This window comes from Nerophis lumbriciformis, linkage group LG17, assembly GCF_033978685.3.
Source record: "Nerophis lumbriciformis linkage group LG17, RoL_Nlum_v2.1, whole genome shotgun sequence".
NCBI lineage: Eukaryota > Metazoa > Chordata > Actinopteri > Syngnathiformes > Syngnathidae > Nerophis > Nerophis lumbriciformis.
Window position 1 is genome coordinate 24,661,728 of NC_084564.2, and position 5,773 is coordinate 24,667,500.

Below are 5,773 nucleotides of genomic sequence, written 5' to 3' on the forward strand. Positions count from 1 at the left end.
GCCGTATTGGCATGTGTTGCAATGTTAAGATTTCATCATTGATATAAAAACTATCAGACTGCGTGGTCGGTAGTAGTGGGTTTCAGTAGGCCTTTAAGTAATGTCAGCTAAGATTTATCTGAGAGCCAGATGCAGTCATCAAAAGAGCCAGAGGTTCTATACCCCTGATCTACACTGTTTAAAGCGCCGTGAAGCTGCGGGAATGAGAGAAAGGAAAGTCGCGTTGTTACCAGTGATAAGAAGCTGATTCTGAACAAAAGAGCGCGTTGTAGCGCATATTTAGTCAATAACATGTACACACAACACTAATCACTTATTTTTGGACATTTTCGGGGAAGCTCAGCTTCCCTTGCAGTAGAGATGTCCGATAATATCGGCAGGCCGATATTATCGGCCGATAAATGCATTAAAATGTAATATTGGAAATTATCGGTATCGTTTTTTTTTTTTGTTTGTTTTTTTATAAAATCAACATAAAAAACACAAGATGCACTTACAATTAGTGCACCAACCCAAAAAACCTCCCTCCCCCATTTACACTCATTCACACAAAAGAGTTGTTTCTTTCTGTTAGTAATATTCTGGTCCCTACATTATATATCAATATATATCCAGTGTTGGGTTGGTTACTGAAAACCAGTAACTAGTTACAGTTACTAGTTACTTTATTTCAAAAGTAACTCAGTTACTAACTCAGTTACTTAAACCAAAAAGTAATGCGTTACTGTGAAAAGTAACTATTTAGTTACTTATATATATATTTTTTATTTTTTTAAGGCCCCATTTAATGCCCTTTTAGCCTTCATTTTAGTACTGTTATTGCACTGGAGAATAATACAATCTGTTGATCAACTTGACATGCATTTGCATCACTGAACTCTGCTAAGCAATGTGCTCTACATACAACACACAAAGACAAAGATATGTTTTAAAGGGCCAATTTGTTTCAGACCAGAACAAATTGACAAAACTATTTTAAATAGCTGCAACTTAACATACATAAGTAACAAACAGCATAATAACAACATAGCTGTAAAACAAGAAAGGCACACACTACATACATAAAGCCTAACCAGGCGTTTTCTCAAGGAATTCTGAAATAAAATCATGTCTGAAGCCCAGAACACTCTACACATTTCCCCACTTAGTTTAGAGAAAAGGAAATATTAGCCTGGCCCACTAGTATCCCTCTTTAGGTTTGTGAACTTTATAGTCTAAACATTTAGAGTGATGTGATAATCAAACACTCTAAAAGTTTAAAATGAAAGAGTATATAAGAGAATTGACAGAGTGTGTGTACCTTCAGTGTGCAGTGCCTCATTAAAATCCAGCCGCTGTTGGACGTGGAGGTGAAGTGTGTGTCTCTTTACTAGCTTCGTCGAAGCATGTTGTTTTTGTCGCTGTTTCAGCATATTTGAAACTTACATTCAACTAAAATGTTCTTTTCTTTGTGGTCGATAAAAGAAACGTACTGAAAATATCTTCATTTTAAGAAACTCGGCTTCGGGGTTCGCCATGACGTCTTGATAGTAGACACAGACACGCCCCCTCCCACACACACACACACTCACACACACACACACACACACACGTACACACAGACAGCGCGCAGCGCGCCTCTTTTTTGTCGCCTCTTCAGCAGCGCTGCAACACTCAGATCTTCTCAGTTTCTAGCCGATACTACATAAAAAATAACGCAAAATAACGCAGTAACGCATCATGTAGTAACGGTAACGGAGTTACTGAATATAAAAAAATAACGCGTTAGATTACTAGTTACCGCCGATAGTAACGGCGTTACAGTAACGTGTTACTTTGTAACGCGTTAGTCCCAACACTGTATATATCAATACAGTCTGCAAGGGATACAGTCCGTAAGCACACATGATTGTGCGTGCTGCTGGTCCACTGATAGTACTAACCTTTAACAGTTAATTTTACTCATTTTCATTAATTACTAGTTTCTATGTAACTGTTTTTATATTGTTTTACTTTCTTTTTTATTCAAGAAAATGTTTTTGGTTGTCCAAATTAGGCATAATAATGTGTTAATTCCACGACTGCATATATCGGTTGATATCGATATTGGTAATTAAAGTGTTGGACAATATCGGGATATCGGATATCGGCAAAAAGCCATTATCGGACAGTCTTAGAGCAATCGCCTCTGAACTTGAAATAGTACCCGGTAGTAAATGACCACAAGAAGGCATCGTTATAAGTCTTCAGAGAGATTTAATGATATTAAATGTCAAAAGCACGACATGTTGCGACACAACAAGGCCTCATGCGGCAGTTGGACAAAAGTGTTTGTCGTCTTCAAAAACAGATAGTGAAAGTCTTGACAGTCTCACTGGTGATGTTTTGGTCAACGTCAACACGAGAGGCCTCTTTGATGAATAGAAAACCACATGTGTATGTCTACAGGTGGACTACTTGTTCCCATTAGTGGCGGGGTAATGGCAGTGAGACAGCTGATGTCAAATTACTGCAGTGGATTTTAGCAGATTCGATTGTCTGGTACAACACGTGGACACACATACAGTACATGTACATGCACGCTCCCGTTGTCTGTACTTTAATATACTGCATATTTATATATGTATATATTTATACAACTGTGGGACATTTTTTAAGGACATTTGACGACACACACATTAAAAAACCTTCATTGCTTTCTAATAAGGGTACCCTTAAGAGGGTTCAGAAATGCCTTAATAAACAATTACGCAAGACTTTTGGATCAAGGATTGCACAAACACAACACGACCGATCTCAATGAAACTGTGTGGACTTTTGGGCCGAGCAAAATAGCCCATTTTATTTTGGTGGGTATATTCATTTATTCCCACCTTTTGCTGTCATGGTCCACTTGGGTCGGGTCTGATAAGTCAATTGTATATTGGAAGTGTGTTGGCCAAAATGTAGCACTGACGCTACCTTTACCAAGTCCTGCTGTTAACCCGGAATTTTTGTGTGTCTGTGGCTTTCATGCCTATGAGTGATCCAAATAGGTTCATTAGGTCTTCAAATAATTACACAATTTGTCATTCTTACGCACACAGTTCTGGCAGAGCTAATGAGTGTTTGGTTCCAAGAAAAACATTGTTCATAACTTGTCCAGACACCATATATCACTAAGGAGTGGCACAGGAGGACGCAAACGTTAGCAACACTCGCATAGCTATATGAGCTACATTGCTAACATTACACCCACGTTTTAACACCATGTTAGGTTAGCATATTCGCCTGTCCAGGGCATGACGTTAAAGTGCATCCGGCAGTGGAGGCTCCTCTATGGGGGTCTTGGGGCACTAGGAGGTTAACCCCTTTACTACTGTTACCCCAGGTAGCCCTTGGCAAAGGCCTAGTACCTGACTGCCCCCTAGCCAGGGATACAGTGAAGACCTCGACGGCGGAGCAGGCGGAAGACGGTAGATTTAAGAACTACCACAAAGGCTGCAACGGCGGCAGAAGGCTGCAGCAGAAAAGGGTCCCCAGTCGTCTTGGACTCCATGCCACTGGACCCTGACCCGATTCTGTCAAGGATCGTGTAGTGACTGTCTGTGCACCAGTCTCCCCTCGTAAAACAAAGTCACGCACAGGCATCCTCCATAAAGGGATACACCCCTACCAGGAGGATCGTCATACTCGTTCGAGTGACCGCCGATAAAAAAATTCGCCAAATAACAACTAAATGATAAAACCAATACCCGGTGCCTGGGAATCCAAAGTACCAATTGTTGGTACTTTTCTATGTGTTCATGTGTTAAAACATTTTCATTTGTTTAATAATAAAATGGCATTTTTGTGTTTAACATTTAACGCTGAACCGATAATGCCTATGCTGTCCAGTTGTTCCACACTTCTGAATCTCATTTGCAAGTATTGTAAGTATTGCAGACTTTGCATGCAGTTGCAATTCCAAGACATTAGAGCAGGGGTCGGGAACCTTTTTAGCTTAGAGAGCTATGAAAGCCAAATATTTTAAAATGTATTTCCGTGCGAGCCATATAATATTTTTTAACACTGAATACAACTAAATGCGGGCGTTTTAAGTAAGACCAACATTTTTAGAGTATAATACGTCTCTTATTCTCTAAAGCTAACCAATAATAACTAAAATACTTCTTACCATTAATGCGACTTCTTAAACAGGTGCGGTAAAAAACGGATGAATGGATTAAAATGCATGAGAATGTTTTGTATTTTCAACGTTAATTTTAACACTGTGATTACCAGCGGAATTATTCAGTACTTATCCTGTTAAAGGCCTACTGAAATGCGATTTTCTTATTTAAACGGGGAGGGGAGCAGGTCCATTCTATGTCATACTTGATCATTTCGCGATATTGCCATATTTTTGCTGAAAGGATTTAGTAGAGAACATCGACGATAAAGTTCGCAACTTTTGGTCGCTGATAACATTTTTAACCCTGTGATTACCAGCGGAATTATTAATTACTTATCGTGTTAAGCAATGTCAGCTAAGATTTATCTGAGAGCCAAGTGCAGTCATCAAAAGAGCCACATCTGGCTCGAGAGCCATAGGTTCCCTACCCCTGCATTAGAGGGCAGTGGTGTATAGGCTATTGTGTGTTGCCTTGTCAGGAAGTATTCTTTGCCATTAAGCTGAAAGTCTAGTCTTTGGTTGAACCCTACAAAGTGTTTGTACTGTAAGTATTGTATATATTACACACCACCTGTTTGATTGTAACGTGCATCTTAATTGTCGTTTTCATTACCAAATTTGGAGGTGTTGAAATGGACATGTAAAATCGCTTATGCTAATCAGTTGCGGGTCTAAATTAGCATCGAGCTAGCGCTTTTTGAAAAGTGGTGCCTCGCTGCACGTTTGAGTGTTTTCGATCAGGCAGATTTGCTTCGCTGGCATGGAGAATTGCATCATTGCCTAGAGCCAGTCCGACTGAGTCCGCTCTGAGTGCTGCTTGACTGCTTGTGGTCCCGCCGAGTGTTTGAAACTGGACATGACAGCGGTAACGAAAAAATGTCAGTTTGATCTGACGTGAATAGTTAACCGTTAGGACTGACAGAAAACAAGCGTTACCTTTAAAAGTACCAGTATTTATTCAACTGGTGGATTGTTGGTAGGCTTTATTTAAGATACACTATAATGCCGAAAGTATTTGGCCACACATCCAAATAATCAATCAGGTGTCATAATCACTTGGCCCGGCCACAGGTGTATAAGATCAAGTGAAAGAATGGGCCGCTCTCAGGAGCTCAGTGATTTCCAGCGCGGATCTGTCATAGGATGCCACCTGTGCAACAAATTCAGTCGTGAAATTTCCTCGCTCCTAAATATTCCAAAGTCAACTGTCGGCTTTATTATAAGAAAATGGAAGAGTTTGGGAACAACAGCAACTCAGCCACGAAGTGGTAGGCCATGCAAACTGACATTAAGGGGTCAGGGGATGCTGAAGTGCATAGTGCAAAGAGGTCGCCGACTTTCAGCACAGTCAGTTGCTACAGAGCTCCAAACTTCAGGTGACCTTCGAATTAGCCCACGTACAGTACGCAGAGAGCTTCATAGAATGGATTTCCATGGCCGAGCAGCTGCATCCAAGCCATACACCACCAAGTCCAATGCAAAGCGTCGGATGCAGTGGCGTAAAGCACGTCGCCACTGGACTCTAGAGCAGTGGAGACGCCTTCTCTGGAGTGATTAATCACGCTTTTCCATCTTTGAAGGTTGCCAGGAGAACGGTAGGTTTCGGACTGCGTTGTGCCGAGTGTGAAATTTGGTGGAGGA

The 5,773-nt window shown here is 40.8% G+C and overlaps 1 protein-coding gene across 1 annotated transcript in view; it reads right to left on the bottom strand.

Moving 5' to 3' along the window:
- Positions 1-4,333: 4,333 nt before the first annotated feature.
- fxyd6 (FXYD domain containing ion transport regulator 6) overlaps positions 4,334-5,773 on the bottom strand; it is a 34,909-nt gene continuing 33,469 nt past the window's right edge. The window contains exon 9 of the mRNA XM_061972825.2: positions 4,334-5,773. This exon is cut by the window's right edge and continues 1,053 nt beyond it. The gene's annotated coding sequence lies outside the window, so the exon portion shown is untranslated.